This window comes from Chenopodium album, chromosome 1 (assembly GCF_948465745.1).
Source record: "Chenopodium album chromosome 1, dcCheAlbu1.1, whole genome shotgun sequence".
NCBI lineage: Eukaryota > Viridiplantae > Streptophyta > Magnoliopsida > Caryophyllales > Amaranthaceae > Chenopodium > Chenopodium album.
Window position 1 is genome coordinate 69,831,726 of NC_137834.1, and position 24,716 is coordinate 69,856,441.

Below are 24,716 nucleotides of genomic sequence, written 5' to 3' on the forward strand. Positions count from 1 at the left end.
TGCAAATCAAAAGTTGTGAGAGACTCACATTACTACCCCCTAATCAAACCAAGATGTGCGACAAAACTTATCATACCAGCATGTTACCATACGAATCATCAGCCTTCATATCCTGCAACACATCATTTTTCACTTTGTCTTGGGTCTAGACAACCAGTCTTGGGTAGACACCCCACTTAACAGGAACACGCTTCAAATGATCCAAGTAGAAGACCTGTAACCAACAAAACAAAGAAGTGAACAGAACAAAGCTTAATAAAAAAGTTGAATCTCTGATAACGACAACAGACCAGCAGAAAAAGGATACAGCCACCACAACCAGCGCGGTATCCTTTTCTTTTAAAACTTGATTGAAACCCTTTTTCCATTTCAAGAACCCAATCAAATATGAAAGAACACCAATCATATTGCGCAGTTTCCCCACCAAGAATTAAGTAGGAAAGTAAAGAAGACGCAAGATTCAATTCATTTGTTGTTGTGCATAATAAGTGACCAAGAGCAACTACTAGGAACGCGTCCCTGAAGTTCTCCTTATCTTGTGCAGTGACAAGCTCCAGCACCTCACCCTCTTCATCTTCATTATCTTTGTTGAAGGTCAGCAAAGCATCAGCTGCATCAGTGACAAGGATACCATCACTTTTACTGTCGCCAAATCGAGCAGCAACCTGACGAACCTTGCGCACCACTTCACTGTTACCGGCGTCGACAGTCCTAGGAACAGGATTACAACCCAAAGGAATACCAAGTACACATTGTATTTGTTCCGGACACAAGGCCAGCATCTGCCCATCGCCAAACAACATCGTCCCATCACCACCGACCCTCTTCATCAGCCAGTAACAAAACAGACGGGGTAAATGAGTCAACTTCAGATCAAGCAACCCTTCAAACCCCATAGTCATCACAACCTCCCTCCTGGACTCATCAAACTTGCTAACCAATTTGGAAAAAGCATCAACCTTACAAACCAAATGTGGTTGCTTTCTAGTCTTCTCCCAATGACTCCTCATACTCCCTACCATACCATCTAGGGTGGGGACATGCTCCCCTTCAGTCAGGACATCCTACAAGTGCAAAATATATTACATTACTAACATAGGTAGATCAAACCAAGACACATAAAGAAGAGTGGCATTTAATGAAACCTTATTATGTGCAACTTGTTTTTCAGTACATTGAGCTGCAAACTTGTGGTTGATGAACAACTTGAACTCATCAACTAGTCCCACAAGAGGGTTCCCTTGGTTACAATTGCCATCGTCTGGGTTAACAGCAGGGAAATTGTCCAACCCATTATTCAGTACACACTCCTCAACCGAATTCATAGTCACCCTGCCTTTGTTGATGTTTGAAGCAGCTGCTTCGCGTTTTAATTGTTTCTGCCTTTGCTTCTCAATGGACCTGTTATGAAGCATCAATTTCCTAAGGTTGCCCTAACGGTTTTTACACAAAAAACGTCAATTTGATTCTTCATATTAAAGTAATCGATGCCACCACATTGCACATCAAGCACAATACTCACCGAATTGTATTTCAGGTTACCACGGTCAGTAGTTGGGCCTGACTTCATCTTATCTGTGCTTTATAATTTAATTATAAAGTAATTATAATTGCCAAACTGTAAAAGATCGTTGTTTGACTATAAATCCATCAAGCGCAGCTCAAAAAGCAAGCATAGAATTCAATTAAAATGGGATGCTACAGAAATTCAAACGACACAAAACTTCAAAGAATAATCCAAGAAAAACATCCATAATAAAAACCCTACACTGCATTACAAAACCCTACACGGAGTTACAAACAATAATCCAAGACAAATATGACATCAAAAAAGTAAATAGAAATGAAAGTTGAACAACTAGAGGACTGAAAAACGCACCTCACAAATAACTGAACGGAGATGGAAGGAGGGCCGAAGAAGCTAAAAACAAGATTAACTTTTTACCTCGGTGACTTCAAATAAAGCAATAAAAAAAATAGAGAGATGTTCGTTCAATTTATACCCTTCAGTCAATGAGTAAGTATGTTCCACATCTGACAACACTGTACATGTCAACAATGCAAATCAGTATACCAACCATAAGATGGTGATTAAGAAGTATATCAACAATGCTAATCAGTATACCAACATAATACACAAAAACAAAAACAATAATAGGGATAAAACCACAATAATGCGCATTCAAATTCATATGACAATGTTTAAAACTGCAGTTTAGTACATATATCTAAATTCATATAGTGATCCCTAAATACGAAAACAGATCAGAAAAAAAACAATGAACATCATTGACAGCAGTAAGAGTTTCACAACAGCTAAATTCCCCCGAATATCCACCACTAAGTTCGCTATTGGACCCAGCCAGCCTCAACGAGTCGAGTCGGGATCAAAACATCAGACCGTATTATTTTGTCCTCTTCCACCCATATGAAGGAATTGCATTTCCTGCACTTGTAGTATGGCCTGCCTGGATTCATACTTGATTCGGAAAACCGTACATCTGAAAGAGTAGAGAAACAGAATGGGCATTGATATGGTTTGACCCACAATATTTTCTGCTCAAACCGGGACATTTGATTCAATGTGACTTGTAAATTTGTATTTTTGGTTTTTTCACTGAGATTCAGTTGTGTTCATACACGATTAAGTCAATCGTGTTGTTTTAGGGTTTAGGCAGTCCATTCGGTCAATTTTTCATTTTCAGATTTCACGTATGCCATTGCCTTTTTATATTCAGCTGAGATCTCAAGGACGGGTTCAAAATTTAGTATCAAAAGTTTGAAATTTTGGAAATAGGAAGGGAAGGCGGGATTTCTGCCGCGACGTTCGAAATTTAAATATTACATGCTCAACTTCGACAACTAACGACAACAGTATACCAAACACATATACTTTAAAACTAACAACAACTTTTATGTATCAAAGGGTATATTGATATATACTGTTGGTTCGAAAAATGCACCAACAATATACCTTAGTACACTAAACGTGTGTGTGATATATATACCTTTGTGTGATATATATATACCTTATGCCTTATGTGTGATATATATACCTTTGATCTATATCAATGGACTCTCCGATGCCTAATGTGATTGAAGTTGACTTTGATATATATCAAAGGACTCTCCAACACCTATTGCGTGAATGAATTTGACTTTGATCTATATCAATGGACTCTCTGATGCCTTATGTGTGATATATTTACCTTTGATCTATATCAATTGACTCTGTACCTAATGTGTGATTGAAGTTGACTTTGATCTGTATCAATGGACTCTTCGATGCCTAATGTGTGATTGAATTAGACTTTGATCTATATCAATGGAATATCCAATGCCTAATATGTGATTGAAGTTGACTTTGATCTGTATCAATGGACTCTTCAATGCATTTGTGATTGAATTTGACTTTCATCTATATCAATGAACTATCCGATGCCTAATGTGTGATTGAAGTTGACTTAGATCTATATCAATGAACTTTCCAATGCCTAATGTGTGATTGAAGTTGACTATAATCTCTATCAATGGACTCTCCGATGCCTAATGTGTGATTGAATTTGACTTTGATCTATATAAATGGACTATCCAATGCCTAATGTGTGATTGAAGTTGACTTTGATCTGTACCATTGGACTCTTCAATTCATAATGTGTGATTAAATTTGACTTTGATCTATATCAATGGATTCTCCGATGCCTAATGTGTGATTGAAGTTGACTTAGATCTATATCAATGAACTCTCCAATGCCTAATGTGTGATTGAAGTTGACTTTAATCTCTATCAATGAGGACTCTCCGATGCCTAATGTGTGATTGAATTTGACTTTGATCTAAATCAATGAACTCTCCAATGCCTAATGTGTGATTGAAGTTGACTTTGATCTGTATCAATGGACTCTTCGATGCCCTATGTGTGATATATATACCTTTGATCTATATCATTGGACTATCCAATGCGTAATGTCTGATTGAAGTTGACTTTTATCTATATCAATGGACTCTCCGATGCCTAATGTGTGATTGAAGTTGACTTTGATTTGTATCAATGGACTCTCCGATGCCTAATGTGTGATGTATATACCTTTGATCTATATCAATGGACTATCCAATGCGTAATGTGTGATTGAAGTTGACTTTGATCTATATCAATGGACTCTCCAATGCCTACTGTGTGATTGAAATTGACTTTGATCTGTATCAATGGACTCTCCGATGCGTAATGTGTTATTGAATTTGACTTTGATCTATATCAATGGACTATCCAATGCCTATTGTGTGATTGAAGTTGACTTTGATCTGTATCAATGGACTGCTCAATGCATAATGTGTGATTGAATTTGACTTTAATCTATATCAATGGACTCTCCGATGCCTAATGTGTGATTACATTTGACTTTCATCTATATCAATGGACTCCATTAATTTATATTTCAATGATTTTGATTTCTCTACTTAAATTTAATTCGTTGCGTATGTGTGAATGAATTTGATTGTCATTAATTGAATCCATGAATTTTGATTGCCCCCCTACTTCAATTGATTATGTTGCGTATATGTGTAGACTTAGTTATTACATACTTGATGACTTTTCACAAAACATCGAATCTTCGTTTATACGTGTGATGAGTGAATTTCAGTTTTCCATCTACAACAAGTATTTTACTTACAGAGGTCTGTTTTTGAATTTGACTTATCCGTCAAATTCTACTTTAGTGCTATTAGTTGTGACTTGAGTTATGACAAAATTTTTATAATTGAAAAGATCAATATCCATCTAATTGAAAACATCGAATTGTGTTAACATTTGTAATTGTAATTGAAAAGATCGATTACGAAACATTAACAAATAATTTAACCCAAATTAATGTCAAATTTGAAACTATAAAATCACGATAACCCACCGATCACACATAACAAGCATAATTTTTAGAGAATAACCCATTCATTTAAGACTAGAACCAAAGTCAACCAAGCATTTATGCTTGGTTTTTGTGCCCAAAGTTCAATTAGAAGAATATATTTTCAATTTTGTAGGGAAAAATTCCGCCCAAATAAAAAATCCCGCCCAAATATCCGTCACTGTCACGGGTCAGATGAAACGAACTATTACCTACGATGTTTAGCTCCCTACCAAAGTCATACGATTTTATACCAACAAATAGTGATTGAGGTTCTTAGTGGTTATCACTAGTCCAGTGAATTCGGTAGCGATTTGTAGTAGTGAATTTTGTGTACATTAATTTCATTTCAATGGTTTTATTTACCAAATGAAATACACAAACAAAATTACAAATCTTGAAGTCATAGCTGTCATTTTAATTTTTGAAATGCCTTTAGTATGTGTTCTCTTTTTAAAACATGGTTACTTGATTACCATGATAACCTTATCCGTTTGTTTCCGCACTTAAATTGTAAATTGGGGTTACGAGTTCAGTAAGTGTCATCAAATAAGTCAATTCATTAAACTCGTCAATTCATAACTCGTCAATTCATTAAACCCCTTACATTTATATAATTGGCCTAAATACGAGCAATCATAACATTGCCTTAAAGTATTACATTCCCTTTTGTTTTGTGTTTTGTTTTCTTTTCCGAAAATTAAAAAATCGTTAACATTTGGATTCTTATAATGTGTCAAAATTTGAAACTAATAGATGGTTATGATTTGAATTAGGAGGGAAAATTCCTGCCCACTCCTTCGCCAGTACAAATCACTGTCACGGTCTAATCAATGGTACGAATTCCTCGTTTCTCCCGTCATATTTCTCATCTGTAATTTTACAAAATTAAGTCCCAACGTTGGTTTCTACCATACCAACTAAAGGTTTTACATCAAATATAGTATATGTGGTCATTGTTTTGGTATATATATCACACAAAACGTTAAGAGCACTTAAACTGTCCTGTTTTCAAACAAACTCTTCGACGGTAAGTATATAGTCAGGTGGATCATATACACTTTAACCTTCCCCCACCACAGTGTAAAATAATCTCAGCCACTATAAAAACTAAAAATGGCTAGGAAGCCAATGTCCATTACCCACCGTCTATTCGCCTGACAAATGAATAGCAACAAATTCGTGACGCTTAAATTACATCTGAAAAACTGCTGCTACTTCCAAACAATCAAGCCAAATAACCTAGAGCTCGACTACATAAAGTGTAAGTACTACGCTAGCGAAGCTACAGCGATGTCGGATAATGCCATTCTAAATGAACTTGTGCGTGATGAAATATTGGCGTCGCGAGAGGGTAAGGATTTGTTAAGGTATTTTGGAACGACGGCCAAGTTCATGAACCCAGGAGATGATAAGGTCAGATCTTCCTATGTACCACACATGGAGGACCTAGCGACTATACGGGTAAACTTGTTGATTTTTTCTGATGGTGCTTTGCAAGTAGTGTGGAAGACACGGTGGTTCCTGGATTCTTACTTCCCTTGATTGACCCAGAGCCCATAGTTCAGCCGGAATTGACTACTTGCTACAGGTTACCTCAGGCGCCCGCCTACCTATTCATAGGATCATTTACAGATACGCTGCACGTAATGGTTGTTGACACCGAGGTTGATAATCTGTAAATCAAAGTAGAATCACTTGAACTAAGCAAGACAAAGAGAAGGTACTTTGCCTTGGAGGTCTAATCTACTTCACTTATTGCAGATAACAGAGACCCTTTTGAAATTGAAGACCACATTGTGTTCTGGAATGCAAGAGGCTTAACTAGACGGTCTTTCATGGACAATTTCCGGAAAATCGATGACTACTTCAACCTAGTAGTCATTATAATCACATAAATTCGCTTTCCAGATTCACTTACCAACTGGTTGTGGCAACAATTACCTTCTGCGTACACAGTAAAAGCATACGGAGATGATGGACCTGGAGGTGTTGTTATGGTATGGAATGCAATTGGGTTTAAGCCACGATACATGCACCAAGGTATAGGAGTGGGATTTGGTCTGCTGCTGGAAGTGGAGTTCAAGGTAATATTTTGTTCAGTTAATCAACAAATTTTTGTAATCCCTACAGACAATAATAGAATTAACTATCTTCCTTGTTTATTTTAAATCATTTGAAAACTCATATTCATCCTTTAAGATGAGTTCATAGTACAAATTCAATATATGTTACCTGTTGTTAGTCGTATACATTAATAAATTGGTACGGGAAAATTAACATGGTTTATTCTGGTTTATCACACTGCTATGTTGGTATCGTACTTGTTTATTCTGGTTTATCACACTGCTATGATCGTGATATGTTAGCTTATTTACGATTGTTTTTGGTATTGTTATCATACTCGATTATTCTGGTGTATCTAATCATGTCTATTGAAGTATGATTATCACATTTCGTTAAACTTTTTCCATTTTTTAATATTTTCTGGTCCTTAAATATACAGACATACAAGAATGATGGTACTAAGAACTACGAGCCAGAGCAAGATGATGCAACAGAGAATATGCGAGAATTAGAGGAAGAACAATAGAGTGGGTACGACCCAATGGAATCGTTGTTTGAGAACACCAGATTGTTTGACGAGGAAACTAATCCATCTGAACATGACCTTTGAAGTTGTGAATGTAATTCGTATTTTAATCAGTGTATCCGCCGCTACCAGTTCTAAACTGTTACTACTAATTTATATATAGCAGAAGTTTCTTCTTTGTAATTGACCAACAATTTATATAACTGTATATATAACTATTGTTGTTGATAAAAGGAATGGTGTCCTTCAAACAAGTGTACTATTCCGTTAGTGGGTTCAGAATTATTAGAAAGCTAATATATTCAGTAAGGTCAAGTGATCGGAATGCCTAGGCGGAGGCCGCTTCCGATCAGTAATATTAATGCATAATTAATATTACAACTTAATCTTGACTGAACCCTTCGGGTCACACCCTTAGCAGTAAACGAACCGACTCGACGAATTAGTTAGGAAGAAATTGATTCGTCGCCCGAGTATTAAATATGTAGACGTTGGAAATTCGAGCTTAGAGCGTCGAAACCGAGCGTCGGAAGTCGAGTAAAAAATAGTAAATGACGAGACGCGCAAATAATAATAAATATCCAATATTTCCCAAAATACCCCTAGCATCGGAGTGCCCTGAGCATCCGAGTGCTAGGGGCAAAAATGTCCTAGCATAGGTGGCTAGCAAGCGCACCAAGCTGAGCCACGCATGGCCGGATGGTGCGTGCAAGCATATGAGCTAGCAACAGCTAGCAGCCGTAAGCATGCGTGCTAGCAGCAGCTAGCAGCCGCAAGCATGCGTCCTAGCAGCAGCTAGCAGCCGTAAGCCTTGCGTGCTAGTGATAAGTGGTTTATTTGACCACTTATTGTGTCAATTTAGACCCGATTTTGCATTCATTTCCCCTCTTTCTAACCCGTTTTTGAATGAAAATGTTTTGTCTCGGCCTTGTCCCCTCTTGGTTTGTGTTTATCCATGTTTTGCAGGTCTATTAACTCAATTTGGCAAGCATTCAATGCATGGTTTGTGTTTAAGGCAAAGAAATTAGAGAATGGAGAGGGCCCTCTAGGGGTGCGTGTGTGCACCTCTCCTGGAGCGGGCGCTCCTCGACTTTAGCAACAATCTGCCCAAGTTCAGAGTCTATTAGGAGCGGGCGTGCTCCTAACCAGGAGCGGGCGCTCCTCCCTTTGAAGTTGAATTCTGCCTATGCTGTGGAACAGGGGAGCGGGCGTGCACCCTGTGAGGAGTGGGCGCTCCTCCTTGACACTTTTAAATCTGACTTTTCATTGAAGCATCTGGAGAGGGCGTGCATCAGAAAGGAGCGGGCACTCCTCATTGTGGAGCAGACGCTCCTCGCTGGGAATCCGTTTTCTTTTGACGGATTTCCCTATGTGTTTCGGGGAGTATAAATACTTCCCCTTTAGCTCATTTAAAGGAGGAGAACAGTAGCCTAGTTTTCATAAATCTCTCTTAGTCTGAAACAGTCCTTTTAATTAATTTAGCTTAGTTTTCATCAAATCAAATCATTGTATTAGTGAAGTTCAAGAATTATTCTCAAGGTTTGTCAATTTGTATTCAACATTTGAAGCTTCAATTAGTAATTTCTTCAACCTTCTTCTACTTAATTTCAGATTCTATTTGGTATTTTCATGTTACTTGAATCCTTTTAGTTCTTGATAATTCCTTGTTGGATGATAGTGAATTCGATTGTTAACCATTTTTCCCCAATTATTGAAGTAGTTAGAACCCTAATACTTGTTTGCATGTTTTTGAATATGAGTTGTGAGTAGTCTTCTTGCTAGGGGTTGGGTGAAGCTCAACCTTTAAGGTTAATTATGCAAATGTGGGAGTAGCATTGATGTTTGTATTGCAATTAAATTAATTGTATGAGATTGCTTGTTAGTTCCTCGTGATAGGATTAGCTACCCTTGATTTAGGAGCTTGATAGCATGATATGCTTAGATTGACATGGAAATGTGAATGAAGCATGGCATTACTTATTGTAATTTGATTATGTATCTTCTATTGCTAAACTAATGAGGAATATAAGTTTAGTAGTGTCAGTTGTTTCCTAATTGCATGAGGTTGATCTTACATATAGTCCTTGCTATATCTTGTCTATTTTACTCCCCGTTTGTCTATTTGCCTTGGTTGAGTGAATCCCATTCCCTAGTGTCTATAATTCATCGTTTTAGAACCATAATTTGTTTGTCTTCTTGACGAACCCCAATTCACCATTGACTTCGAATTAGCTTAAGTGTTAAGATCTTTAGCAACCATATCCCGTTTCTTGTGGACCGAACTCTTACTTGTCATTATGCTTGGTTTGTATGATGTTTGTTTATAAGTGAGTTTGATTGAGTGTTGAATGTGAGACCGTTCTAACGCCCATCAAAATGGCGTCGTTGCCGGGGAGCGGTGTTGTTGATTGCTAATTGATTACTTGAGTCTAGTTCACCATAAAACAACAAAAATTCAAAAAGATTGTTTCTTTTTGGCTACACTTGTAGTCTTGGTACTAATTGCGTTTGTTGAGAGTGTATGCACAGAACTCATAACAGGATCTTGGTACCTTACGATCCCGAGATTGAGCAAACTTATAGAAGGAGAAAGAGAGCCAGTTCTAGGCCGTTTACTACTCCCCCAACTAGAGAGACCAATTTCGAGGAGGATCGAGATCAAATGGGTGACGCGGAACCACCACCTCAAAGACCTTTAAAGGAGTTGGGAACTCCGGGAGCTTATAGAGCTCCAAGCGGCATTGCTCCACCCGTTACTCAAGCCAATGACTTTGAGATTCGGCCCGCAATGATAAATTTGATTGAAAGGAGGCAATATAGTGGAGCAAAACATGAGAGCCCTCTTGCACACTTGAACGAGCTCGAAAAATATTGCAACACGATCAAGGTAAATGGGGTAACTCAAGAGTTTGTGAGACTAAAGCTATTTCCTTTTTCTTTGATAGGAAGGGCTCTTGAATGGCTTGAGAAGGAGGTGAGGCCTAACTCCTTGAGAACTTGGGACGAGGTCACCACGACTTTCTTAGGGAGATTCTATTCTCAAAAGAAGTCGGCCAAGGCAAGGGCTTTGATCCAAGGTTTCCGTTAAAAGGCTAGTGAAACCATATATGAAGCATGAGACCTATACAAGGAATATCAAAGGGAGTGCCCTCATCATGGAATTCCGTCATATCAAGTGCTTTAAATCTTCCATGGGGGCTTGAGCCCACAAGGAAAGACTAGCTTAGATGCTGGAGCGGGTGGCCCGATTATGAACAAAACGGAGGAGCAAGTCATCGAGATAATTGAGGATGTGGTGAGGCACCACATGGATTGGCAAGAAGGAGAGAGAGAGTCTCTGGACAAGGGAGGAAATGCGGTTTACTCTGTTGATCTGTTGATCACCTTAATGCCATCAAAAATTTGACTTCCCAAATCGGCAACCTTGGAAAGGAGATGACGTCCATCAAGGCAAAACTAGAGACCTCTAGTTCAACACAAGAGCATCCCTCCCAATCTAAGGGGAGGGGTATGAATTCTAACTCTTCTCCCTCTACTTCTAATAACATGCCTCATGGATGTTTGTTTTGTGAAAATTGTGGGTCATATGACCATGATACATCTTCTTGTAATTATGATTCCCAACCCCAACCCCAATATGAAGATGGTAATGAAAATGAAAATGAACAAGTCAATGCCTTGTCTTATGATAATAGACATAGGAATGACAATCAAAGATACTTACCACCAAATCGAAGAGAACAAGGGGGGAATTCCTATAACCAAAGAGGAAATGATTACGATTACCATAACAAAAATCAATGGGGAAATAGGAACCAAAGGGACCAAAATCCCCAAGGTAACTACAACCAACAAGATGGTTATGGTAACCATAATCATAATAATCAAGGAAACTATGGGAATCAAGTGCAATATCACCAAGGGGGAAACTCTAATAATCGGAACAATTGGAACAACAATAAAAATAAAGGTTCTTCTAATCAAAATGTGTCCAATTCGAATGTTAGAGGTAATAGAGCTTCCCAAGACAACTACTATGCACAAGCACCACATAGTAGGTCTAGCTTGGAGGAAATGATGGAAAATCAAACTAAAATGTTCAATACTTTCATGGCCTCTAGTGAAAAGAAATTTAGTGAAGTCATGACCCATAATAAAATGCTCGAAACACAAATTTATCAATTGGCCAATGCTTTGAAGGAAGGGACTAGCACTTCTAAACTACCACCCCAAGGACTAGATCCTAAGAGGCCCGTAAATGCTATATCAACAAGGAGTGGTAAAGTGTTGGAAGAAAGTGTTCCTAAAATAAGCAATGAGAGAATGAACATGAGTGAGCCTCCCCTTGAAAATGATTTTGAAAAAGAGAGGGAGCAAAACCATGAGAATGAAAAAGAGAAAGAATGTGAGAAAGAAAAAGAATTTGAGAAAGAAAAAGAATGTGAAAAAGAGAAAGATTATGAAAAAGAGAGTGAAGAGAGAAGAGAAAAAGAGAGAGAAACAAAACAATTGCAAAAGCTACCATATCCTCACAAATTTGTTAGAAACAAATTAGATGTGCAATTTGGAAAATTTCTTGAAACATTGAAACAAATTCACCTTTCAATTCCTTTCACCGATGCTATCAAGAAAATGCCTAACTATGCTAGGTTTTTGAAAGATATTTTGAGTGGAAGGAGAAAGTGTGAATTGGTTGAAATGGTGAGTCTCACCGAGAATTGTAGTGCAATTATCATGAACAAGACGCCAACAAAATTGAAAGACCCCGGTAACTTTTCTATCCCATGTGCAATATACAAAATGTAAATTGATAATGCTTTGTGTGACCTAGGGGATAGTGTTAGCGTAATGCAAATTCATATGGAGTCTTTTCTACAGCTTTTGATGGTGCATGGTTCAGTGTTAGTGCCGCAGTTAGAAGTGCGTGTCCCTAGAAAGAGATGGGAATATCACTAAGACCCATTGTGGATCGTACCATGTCTAACAAGGTCCGATTTCTCTTTTCGGATACTCCATTCCATTGTGGAGTTCCTGGAGGTGTCAATTCTGAAAGTATACCCTTTTCTTTCAGATGGTCATCGAATTCTTGGCTTAAGTATTCACCACCTCGATCCGATCGAAAGGCTTTGATTACCAAGCCAATTTTCAACTTCACTCTGAAATTCTTTGAACTTTTCAAACGATTCAGATTTATGCGACATTAGGTAGACATAACCATATCTACTATTATCGTCTGTGAAGGTGATAAAATATCGATGTCCATTTCTTGTGGTGGAGCTCATTGGTCCACTTACATCAGTGTGTATTAGAACTAATAAGTCTCCTGCCCTTTCTCCCATCTTGGAGAACGGCTGTTTAATCATCTTGCCTAATAAACATCCTTCACAGTTCTCAAACGATACTAAATCAAAAAAGTCAAGAACACCTTCCTGTAGAAGTCTCTTGATGCGTTTGATGTTAATGTGGCCAAGACGACAATGCCATAAGTAAGTTTTGTTTGACTCCATGGTCTTAGCTCTTTTGTTAGTATTATTCACATTATAAACTTGTTTGTCTAAATCAAGCACATCAAGACCATTTTTAGAATGTGCAATACGATATAAAACATTATCGAGATAAAACGAACATTCATTGTCTTTTACTCGAAATTCAAAACCTTTGCAGTCCAACGTCGAAATTGAAATGATGTTTTTGGTAATGTTAGGAACATAATAAACATTATCTAGTTCCAAAACTAGCCCGGTGGGCAAAGACAAACTGAGAGTTCCTATGGATACGACACTAATTCTGGCTCCATTGCCGACCTGGAGTTCAACCTCTCCCTTCTCTATCCTTCTAGCGTTCCTTAGTCCCTGACAAGTGGAACAAAGGTGTGAGCCACATCCGGTATCTAATACCCATGATGCTAAGCTAGTAAAGTTAACGTCTATAACGAATATACCTAATTCAGAAGTAACGGTTCCATTCTTCTTATCTTCCTTGAACTTGAGGCAATCCCTCTTCCAATGTCCCCTCTTCTTACAGTAGAAACATTCAGAATCAGATTTAGAAGATGCTACCTTCTTTTCTTTGTTATCCTTGGTAGCTTTAGACTTAGGCAAAAAGGTTTCCTCTTGCCCTTCCCCTTAAAGCCTTTCTTCTTCTTGCCTGAGAATTTTAACGACTTGCCCTTTTTGATCATGAGAATATCATGCTTCCCCTCATCCTTGAGCGTTTACTCTGCTTGCTTCAACATACCTTGAAGCTCGGTGAGGGTTTTCTCCATGTTGTGCATGTTATAGTTCATCTTGATAGGCTCAGAACTAGAGATAGGCTTGCTCAGTTTGGGGCTTGTACCTCTGTTGACTGTCTTTTGTGTGGTGAGGATACTGAAACCAGCAAGCACCTTTTCTTTGGGTGCAGTTATAGTACAAAGGTTATTGATGATGTTGCTCAATGGCTTGGTTTCCTTAGTGGTCTTTTGCAGTCTCTTAACAGCTGGAAGAGCTGGAAAATGAGAGGTAAAAACTGTATCCAGCAAAAAGTGATCATGGCTTGCTTGTCTGCTGCTGTTTATAATATCTGGATGGCTAGAAACCATGCTTTTTGGTCTAAAGCTATTCTAAGGCCAGATTTGCTTTCAAAGGGTGTTAAGAGAGAAGTGATGATTAGATTCCAGCAAATGATAAACCATACTTGGAAGATTGAAGACTGTAAGTGGCTGCAGCACCTCAAGTCTCGTATCTAGTTGCTTTTTGTGCCTGTTTGCTGTTTAGTCTGGTTGTATGGGGAGTTGGGTGTAAGTTTGTTTTTGCAGGTCTAGGTTTCCCTGAGCCCTTCCTAGAAGGTACCAGGGAACTCCTTGACTTGGTTCTGGTTTTTTGTTCCTGCTTTAAACCCTTCCTAGATGGTGGTAAAGCTGAACTTCAAACCATGGAGGTTGTTTGCCTTTGTTGTTAAAGGCTTGTGTAGCTTTAGTTTCCTGCTGGCCAGGATTGTACACTATATTTTTGTACAGTTTTTTGATCAATATACTTTCTTACCTTCCAAAAAAAAAAAAGAACTAGACCTGGCAATCCTGACCCAGAACTGATGACTCGACCCGAATGACCCGACACGAATGACCCGACCCATGACCCGAAATCGACTCGAAACCAGTGACCCAAAATTGACCCAAAACCGAATCAACCCGACCGAAAGTGGAACTGACCCGACGTTGACTCGAAACGCGAAGTGACCCAACCCAAAACGACCCGACCCGAGATGACCTGACCCAAAGTTGACCCGAGACCCGAAACGACCCGACCTGAAGTTGACCCGAGACCCGAAGTTGACCCGACCCGAAAATGACCCGACCTTTAACTTTTTGTAGTAAATAATTATATAAGTTATAAAAAGTTTATATTAAGAAATTATACATTAAAATAGACCCAACAACATCTTACATGACTACATTGACTTTCATATAATAGCTAAAAAAGATGGTCAAAATGAGATGTGTGGATAGTGCAAAATGTCAAATCGTTAAGAGTAATTTGGGACGGAGGGGGTATAAGAATAATTCAAAGAAATTATTACAATAATGACAATTATAATAAGAGTACGTATTAAAACTAAGATCAATAAGAGAGTGAGGTATAACTTAATTAGTTAGAGCATCCCTCCTAGTTTTAGGAGATCCTGAAAGTGATTCTCAGTCTAAAATTCTAAACACAAAAAAAAAGGTTAATAAAAGTCAAACAATTACTATAATCCATGAAAAAAATAGCCTTCATAAATATAGTGAGTTTTTCGTCAAAAAAAATAAATGTATATACAGAGTTGAATTTAACCTAATGAATCACCCGAATACGACTCGACTAAAAGTTGACCCGACCCGAAGTTGACCCGAAAATTGGACCTGAAAATTGACCAGACCCGAACTGACCGACCCGAAAATTGACCCGACCCAAACTTGACCTGACCCGAACTTGACCCAAAGTTTTGACCCGATACCCGACCCGACCAGATAATCGGCCGACCCGAAATCAACCCGAAACCCGAAATGACCCGACCCGACCTGAACTTGACCCGATAATCTTTTGACCCGAACTTGACCCGACCCGAAATGACCCGACCCATACCCGATCCGAATGACCCATTTGCCAGGTCTATCTTGAACTAATCATAGCCTTTGTGCAGCGAGTGGAGAATGATGTCAATTGCCATCTCGGTTGAATACCCCGCATCAAGCCTTCCCATGTTCTTAAACAATCTTATCATTTTGAGTACATGTGGGCTGACTGGCTCTCCTTTCTTGAGCTTGCTCTCAAGGATCTGCCTGTGGGTTTCAAACCTTTCAGTTCGGGCCTACTCTTGAAACATATTCTACAGTTCAGAAATGATCTCAAAAGTTGTCTCCTTCTCAAAGAAAGTCTTTTGAAGCTCAGGAGACATTGTGGCCAACATGATGCATTTGACATCTCGATTGGCACTTTGCCATCAATTTAGGGCAGCCTGAGTCACCTCCTCATTGGGAGCGTCGGGCATTTCCTCATCAAGGACATATTCCTTTTGCTCTTGCATAAGAACAATCCGCAAATTCCTTAGCCAATCAAGAAAATTTGGCCCACTCAACTTCTCCTTGTCGAGAATTGAGCGTAAGGACAATTGGTTGTCTGAGTTATTTGAAGACATGATTCTACAATTGAAAGAATTTGAAATGAAAAACCATTCATGATATTTAAATAAGATTGAATTCATGCATTTTTAATCAAACTTATTTAAAACGTCTTATTCACACATTTAAAGTTGTCCCCATTTTGGGTGAGAATAAGTCGATTCCAAGATCAGAAGAAACAAAGAGTGGTTAAGCATGCTTTGGCTTGTCTTAACACTCTATCTCCTAAGGTAAGAAACACTTTGCTAAGGGCTCCAAGCCACTCTTGGTTGAATAAATCGTCGCGTCTAATGCCCTCTCAACAATTTATTCACTTTTACACAACATGTTAGGACTCCATCACTCATATCGTTGAGTACAACCAAAACCAACTTGCATACCCGGTATGCCTTACGCTCCTAGGAGAGGTAGTGATGCCTCGCTTTGGCGTAGCCCACCACTACCCTCGTTCGGTTGGTTAGTGTTGTTTTGGAATGGAAAGTTTTACTCAATATTTAGGGACCTAGGGTTTCTATATGTTGGTTGATATAAGTGAACTTAATTAATCATCACAACATTCGAAATCCTAAACATGCATCTAACATATAATTCATATACATAAACATATATATTTATCGAAAAACATAAATATAAATGCATTTGGAAACTAGCATGACCCCTGAGATCTTCAAATCTTCAAAAGGTCTTCATTTGCAACTTCATGGCTACGTCTTCCAAGAACCTCCATCTTCAAGACTTGACCATAATTAAATGCAACTACTAGTATCTACGATTAGGACTAATCTAAATATTAAGGTACAAAAATACTCAACGGTTCGCAGACCGTATTTAGATTTACAAAAATACTTAACGGATCGCAGTTCGTATTTTCTATCCTAATCGGGCCCTACTAGTTGCCATTTCATAAAACCTGTGAGAGAATATGCATTCCATTCATCCATTCACTTTTTGTGAATGGCCCATGCATTTTACAAAGATAAACAAGTAACAATGCACAAACACGAGGGAACTAGTAACTAATTTAGGAAGTTAATCCAATTAACACGCCTAATTAAAACTAGTCAAAGTTGTTTTAACCGGTTATGTAAATAAGCGCAATTAACATTTGAAGCTCCCATTAAATTCTGCATCCAACTTAATTAATCCAATTAATTAAGCCGGTAAAACCCAAATTTTGTCAAAATAAATTTTTCAAATGGGGCTCAAAAACTGAGGCCTAGCCTCCAAAATTTATTAAAATAATTAAAACAAATTAGATTAATAAGATAATTAAAACGACAAATTTAAGCAAAAATTACGTAGTCCAAAGTGTCTAAGTGCCTTACACTAAGACATGGAGTGCTCACATTTCGCACAACCGTTTGATGCTCAATGAACGTGGGAGTGGGCCCGATGTCGCTAAGCGTTACACCGCCCACATCAGCGAACACACATTAATAACGTGACCCTTGATGGCCATGTTGTATGAACTCATTGCACTACATTGCTTCGCAAGAAACGTCTACGCAAGACCCTAATTACACGACGCATGCACCAAGTCCCAAGCCACGCACCATGTGCTCGTGCTTGCACCAGCCGCGGCCAGCCAAGCAAGCCAGCACGCACAACACCATGCTGCTTGTGCGCTGTGCTGCTGCTTGGTCCTTGCTGGCGCGCCATGCTGCTGGCAGCAAGCATCGGCCACGCATGGGCTTGCGCGGAAGCACGAAGCACTATTGTTGGCAGCCACATGCGGGCTACTATGCATCCCGGCTAGCCAAGTGATGTTCTTGCCTCGTTTTGCGTGCCATAGCCTCGGGATTTTAATCTAATTTTGCGTGACATAATTATTAATTCTAAATCAATTCTAGAACTAATTCATTTGAGCAAAAATAAAAATTTAAATAAGTCTAACTTAAATAAAATGTTCAAAGTGCATGTAACCAAAATAATTCCCATGAACCATTCTTTAATTAAATTGGTTTAACTTGGTGCAACAAACAACAATAGGGAAATTACTCACTATTTATTTAATTAATTTAAATTAACCTTGAGTTTTTGACAAAATAAGAGGGAGTTGGAAAAATGAACATAAGTTCAATAAAGATTCCAACTTTAATACTTGTGAATCCTTGAAAAATTATATCTTCCAATGTGAAGATAAACAATTTTCTATTACAAAGTTTCAAACTTTATGATTCGAATCAACTAAAAAATGATTAAATCAACAAAGTTTAAAAAAAATTCATGGAATTTAGTAATATAAAGTTTCAATCACTTAACATAATTAAAGATTGAATCTTTAATACTTGGAAGCCTCAAAGAACAACAATTTCACATTTAATGCAATTAGTTTGCAATTATGTGAAAAAAATAAAACCAAGCTTTCAAGCACAAATTACTACAGAGTAATCATGCCTAAAGAGGTTTAAAATTGCATATAAAATATGTATTGAACCAACTCCATAACAACCATAAATATGCAATTAATTTTCAAGGTTAGAAAGACTTAAAATTTTTCGTAAAAACGAAAAAACCCTCGAAAATTGCATTTCTAGTCGATTTTTGGGTCGAAATATGGATTCGGGCCTGAAGGTAGCTTAAATACGAGGTTAAAATAAATAAAACGAGTTACTAATCTAATTAGCACTTCAAGACCAGAAAATTAAGCCATAAAAAATCACCTTGAAAAAATATTATGATTTTAAAAATAAACGAGCGAGGCTCCGATACCGCTGTTGGGGTTTGGTAAGTCCAACTTACCGCGGAAACAACCCCAACAAAAAGAACCACTCGCAATTAATAAAACCATAAAGCGTAAAAAAATTAATCACAAGATTAAGACAAGATAATTACCTTTGGAGCGTGTTTCGCCCAAACGAAACGGTATCTTACTTAAAAGCTTTAGCCCCGCTAACACGAGAGCCTCCAACGAAAGTCCACCCGCAACTCGAGCACCGAAAATGGTCCAATTCCTTGGAGTTAGCAAGGCCCGACCAAAAACCCGAGTGATTAATGAGTTCAAAGGTTTTCACAATGGTAATCCCTTTTTCAACTCTCACTCAAGTGATTTTTCCAATACCCCAACTTGGGTATTTATAGGGAAAGTAAGAGAGTGAAAAGATCACCCATCAATGTGGGAGAATTTAATTTTTCCATTTTATTTTAAAGCTAAAATAAAATTAATAATCAAACTAGTAATAAATCAACAAGTGGTAAGCTCATGAGAGAGGTTAGGTGAGGACCATTTGGAGGAGGGGGGACCAAACTTGCTCCCCACTCCCTCTCCAAAAACCGGCCAACACACACTTCCAACCTCCACTAAAATTGCGCCACATGGCACCCACACTTGGGCACTAAGGCACCAAAGGTGGGCTACCTTGCGCGGCTGCCCAGCAGGCCTAGTACAAGCGTGCGGGCTGCTAGCGCTGCTAGCCAGCAAGCCCAGCAGCTTGTGCGGGCTGCTCGTGCTCTCAGCCAGCGAGCCACGCACCAAAGATGTGGGCTGCTGCTCCTTGCTCGCCTTGGCCCAGCATAGGCGCGGCTAGCCTTGCGATGCTAGCATTGGTGCGCTAGCATGCACCAGCAAGCCTAGGCTCGGCTTAGTGCGCATGTTTGCCACCATGCTAGATCATATGCCCCTAGTACTCGATTTGCTCAGGGCATTTTGATGCTAGGGGTATTTTGGTCTTTGTTGATTTATTTTTATTTTCATGTCTCGTCTTTTACTATTTTTTGACTCGACTTCCGACGTTCGGTTTCGACGCTCTAAGTTCGAATTCCTGACGTCTAAATATTAATTACTCAGTTGACTTATTAATGAATTCATAATTAATTAGTCTCTTTTGTTCGTTAGTTGCTAGGGTGTGACCCGAAGGGTTCAGTCAAGATTAAGCTGTAATATTAATTATGCATTAATATTACTGATGGGAAGCGGCCTCCACCCAGACATTCCGATCACTTGACCTTACTGAATATATTAGATTTTTAATAATTCTGAACCCACTAACGGAATAGTACACTTGTTCGAAGGACACCATTCCTTTCCTAATATGCACATCACAACTCCCTCACCTTACCAACTAATAGCTCCCCCAAGCCAAGCTTGGGACTAGTAACCAATGGGGCTCACATAGGCTTGTAATGTGGCTAAATAATCAATAAAAGGGCACAAGCAACAACATGGGTAGCAAGAAGGGAATAAATGTATCTAATATCGTCTGAAGGCTACCTAAAAGAACAAATGCCTTCGTCCTACTCAATGTGCGTAATATTGAGCCATACAAACATTAGTCATAGTTGCAAACCAATACTCAAATTCCTTGACATACCAGAAACTATCACACAATTCCTAATCAAATCAACTAGTCAAGCATTATATTCACAAACAGTTGGCAAAATTGACGCATGTTTAGGCATCTGAACAATTAAACATCAAATCATGCTAAACAAATTCACAATGCTCATTATCATATACCAAGAATCAAAACTATATTTTTCAGGTATAGGGCATAGGGAAGCATGATTTACAATTCATTGGAACGTATTTTATGATTTTTTCTTTCTTTTTTTAATTTTTTTTTGTATTTTTCATATAGGAAAGAAATAAAAACTACACTAGAAAGAAATTAAATCTAAACTAGAAATAAATAAATAGAGGAAAGAGTCAACACCCCAAACATAAAAAATTTCAACTTCTAGAATCCCAATTTGAGGCATCTCATGCTGGCGCTAGATGTTGCCAGTCCTCTGGCAAGAGTCACAAGCCTGCACAAAAGTGTTAGCGTCCTTGAACATGGTGGGCTAATAGAAACCCGACTCATTAATCTTGGCCACCGTTTTGGTGGGGCCATGATGTCCTCCATAAGGTGAGGTGTGGCAACTGATAAGTACATACGCCGTGAATTTCCCATTCGGGAACACACCTGCGAAATAATCCATCTGCACACTCACGAAACAAAAAAGGATCATCCCAAAAATAATGTTTAACATCAGAAAGGAATTTCTTTTTCTGTTGGTAGGACAAGTCAGGAGGTAGAGTACCACACACTAAATAATTAGCAAAATCTTCATACCAGGGGTGTTGCTCTACAACTACATACAAGTTGTCGTCAGGGAAAGAATCATCAATAGGGAGAGAATCCTTACCCTCATCATACCTGATACGTGACAAGTGGTCTGCCACCACGTTCTCTGCACCCTTTTTGTCCTTTATCTCAATATTGAAATCTGGAGAAAAAGAACCCAACAGAGTAGCCTAGGCTTTGATTCCACCTTGGCTATCAAGTACTTTAGAGCTGCATTGTCAGTAAAAACAATAACTTTAGAACCAACAAGATATGATCTAAATTTTTCTAAAGCATAAATTACAGCAAGAAACTCCTTCTCCGTGGTGGCATAGTTGACTTAGGCCTCATCCAAAGTTTACTTGCATAATAAATAGCATGCAAAACTTTGTTCTTTCTCTGTCCGAGCATGGCTCCTAGTGCAAAGTCACTTGCATCACACATAATATCAAAAGGAAGATTCCAATCGAGTGCACATATGATGGTTGCCGATATCAAAGCCTGCTTTATCTTGTTAAAAGCCTCAAGACACTCGTCAGTAAAAATAAAAGCGGTATCCTTGAGTAAAAGCTGAGTTAGTGGTTTAGCAATTTCAGAAAAATCTTTGATAAAGTGACGATAAAACCCTGCATGAGCTAAAAAACTTCTAACTCCCTTAACATTAACTGGGGGAGGTGCTCAATCACTGAAATCTTAGCTTTGTCTACCTGTATACCCTTATCAGATACAATATGACCCAGAACTACTCCCTTTGTCACCATCGAGTGACATTTCTCCCAATTCAGAACCAAATTACATTCTTCACATCTTTTCAAGATTTTAGCGAGATTTTCTAAGCATGCATCAAATGAAGAACCATACACACTAAAATCAATCATAAAGACTTCCATAATAGACTCTATGAAATCAGAAAAAATACTCATCATGCAACGTTGAAAGGTAGCGGGGGCATTACATAAATCAAAGGGCATCCTACAATATGCAAAAGTACCATAAGAACATGTAAATATAGTCTTTTCCTGATCTTTAGGGTGAATTGGAATTTGGAAAAATCCCGAATACCCATCCAAATAAAGTGGTCCCTTTTAGTGGTGATATTTAATCTACGATAATCAATGCACATACGGCACCCTGTAACAGTTCTAGTGGGAATCAATTCATTTTTCTCGTTTTTAATCACAATCATCCCACCCTTTTTAGGAACCACCTGTACTGGATTGACCCACTTAGAGTCGGAAATAGGATAGATAATACCTACATCAAGTAATTTCATAACCTCTTTCTTGACTACTTCCTACATATTAGGATTCAATCTTCTATGGGGTTGAATGCAGGGCTTATAGTTTTCCTCTAAATGTATCTTGTGCATACAAAAATCAAGGCTAATACCCTTAAGACCATCAATACTATACCCAATTGCTCTTTTATGGGTTCGAAGAACCTCTAGAAGTTGGGAAGTTTGTGGGTCATTAAGTGTCGTACTGATGATCACAGGGTATAACTCCTACTCATCAAGAAAAATATATTTTAAATGAGAGGGAGAGGTTTTAGTTCAGGTTTCTTAACCTCTGTAGGTTTTGATTCCTGAACTAAATTCACTACCTTCATGGTCTCTTTGGGGTCTAGCTATTCTAGGGAAAAAGCTTTTTCAATGGCATCCGCTTCATTACCTAGACGCTTACATTATCTGCAGATAAATCTCCACAAAGAATTTCGTCCAAGAAATCCCTTGCAAGAACCTATGATAAGCTTTCATGACAAATATCATCCATTATATCAATCACATCAATTAAACAACAATTTTCCTCTAGCATAGGTCCTTTTAAAACTTTCCCTAAATTAAAAGTAACATTATCATCACCAACAGAAAGGGTTAGTTTACCATTTTTGACATCAATAATGGCTCCTGCAGTATGGAGTAAAGGCCTACCTAATATAATGGGTATTTGTGTATCCTCATCCATATATAAAACAACAAAATCAACAGGGATAAAAATTTACCAACTTTGACAGGGACATCCTCTAAAATACCTAAAGGGTATTTAAGAGAACGATCTACCATTTACAAAGTTATATTAGTGACTTTTAAATAACCCATATTAAGCTTAGCCCAAACAGACGATGGCATAACACTAACACTAGCACCCAAATCACACATAGCTTTATCAATGAAGACATTACCTATATGACAAGGGATAGAAAAACTACCAGGATCCTTTAACTTAGGAGGGGATTTATTTTGCAATAAAGCTCTACATTCCTCTGTAAAAGCTACAGTTTCTACCTCATCAAAGGCCCTTTTCCTAGTCAAAATATCTTTCATAAACAGAGCATATGCAGGAACCTGAGTGATTAAATTAGTGAAAGGAATTGTTACCTGCAAGTTTTTCATAACCTCTAAAAACTTACCAAAATGTTTATCAAACTTACTCTTCAATTGTCTATTAGGTAATGGTAGTTTGATAACTAGACTCTGCACATTTCCTCCCTTATCTTGAGATTTACCCTGCAAAGAAACATTAGAAGGGTTAGTATCTTTTTGTAGCCCTGCAGGGTTAACAGGATTAGCATTTGGTATAAAGGAATCAGGATCAAGAGCAGGTCCATCTTACTTTGGCATAGAAGGTCCATCATAATGTGAACCACTCCTTAGAGTGATTGCATTGACATGATCTATGGGATGGATTGGTTACGATGGTAGAGCTCCCTGCTGACGGGTTTGTAGGGTAGATGAAATTTGCACAATTTGATTATCCATGATTTTATTGTGAGCTATAAATGAATCAATTTATGCATCCCTACTCTCCATGTGCTTTTGCATGCTTGAAAGCATTGCTCTAATTTCAGTCATAGTAGGGTCAGAAGATGAGGAGGATTGTGCTTGGTTTTTCCGGCCAGAATTAGGATGGTAATATTTCTGCAGTGGTGGGGGTTGCTGTTGTGTTTGTTGTGAAGGTGGAGGGTTTTGTACATTAGTACTCTGGTAAGAAAGATATGGATGGTTCTGGAGGCCAGGATTATAAGAGTTAGAGTATGGGTTATTTTGCCTATAGGTTTGAAAGGCATTAACTTGCTCCATGGAACTCCTACAATCTTGCTCCTAATGCCCTACAATTCCACAATTTTCACAGAAAGCTTCATTGTTAGCAACAGCAAAAACATTAGCTACAGAGTTAGGAGCAACAGTAAGATTATCTAGTTTCTGACAAATAGATGTTAACTGAGCTTGCAAAAAGGATACAAAATCGACATTATGTTTTCCTTTGTTAGCAAACCCTCTCGGATTCCCGTATTGGAAATTGTGTATTGCTATATCTTCGATAACCTGTCCTGCATCTTCCACATTAAGATTCATGAATCTCCCAATAGCTGTAAAATCTAGAACGGATCTAGATGAATTTCCAAGTCCATTGTAAAGGCTTGGATCAATTGCCATTGTGCTTGATTATGGTGGGGGCATTCTCTCTGTAGATCCTTGAACCTCTCCTAAGCCTCATATAGAGTTTCATCGGCCTCTTGGGCAAAGTTCTGAATAG

At 38.3% G+C, this 24,716-nt stretch overlaps 2 non-coding genes across 2 annotated transcripts in view; one reads left to right on the forward strand and one right to left on the reverse strand.

The window, feature by feature from the left end:
* Positions 1 to 10,553: 10,553 nt before the first annotated feature.
* Positions 10,554 to 10,659, reverse strand: LOC145565012 (small nucleolar RNA R71). The gene has a single exon (XR_014094948.1). It is a non-coding gene; the product is annotated as a small nucleolar RNA R71 (small nucleolar RNA).
* Positions 10,660 to 24,623: 13,964 nt separating this feature from the next.
* Positions 24,624 to 24,716, forward strand: part of LOC145566133 (small nucleolar RNA R71) — a 106-nt gene continuing 13 nt past the window's right edge. Inside the window, exon 1 of the small nucleolar RNA XR_014095365.1 lies at positions 24,624 to 24,716. This exon is cut by the window's right edge and continues 13 nt beyond it. This is a non-coding gene — a small nucleolar RNA (small nucleolar RNA R71).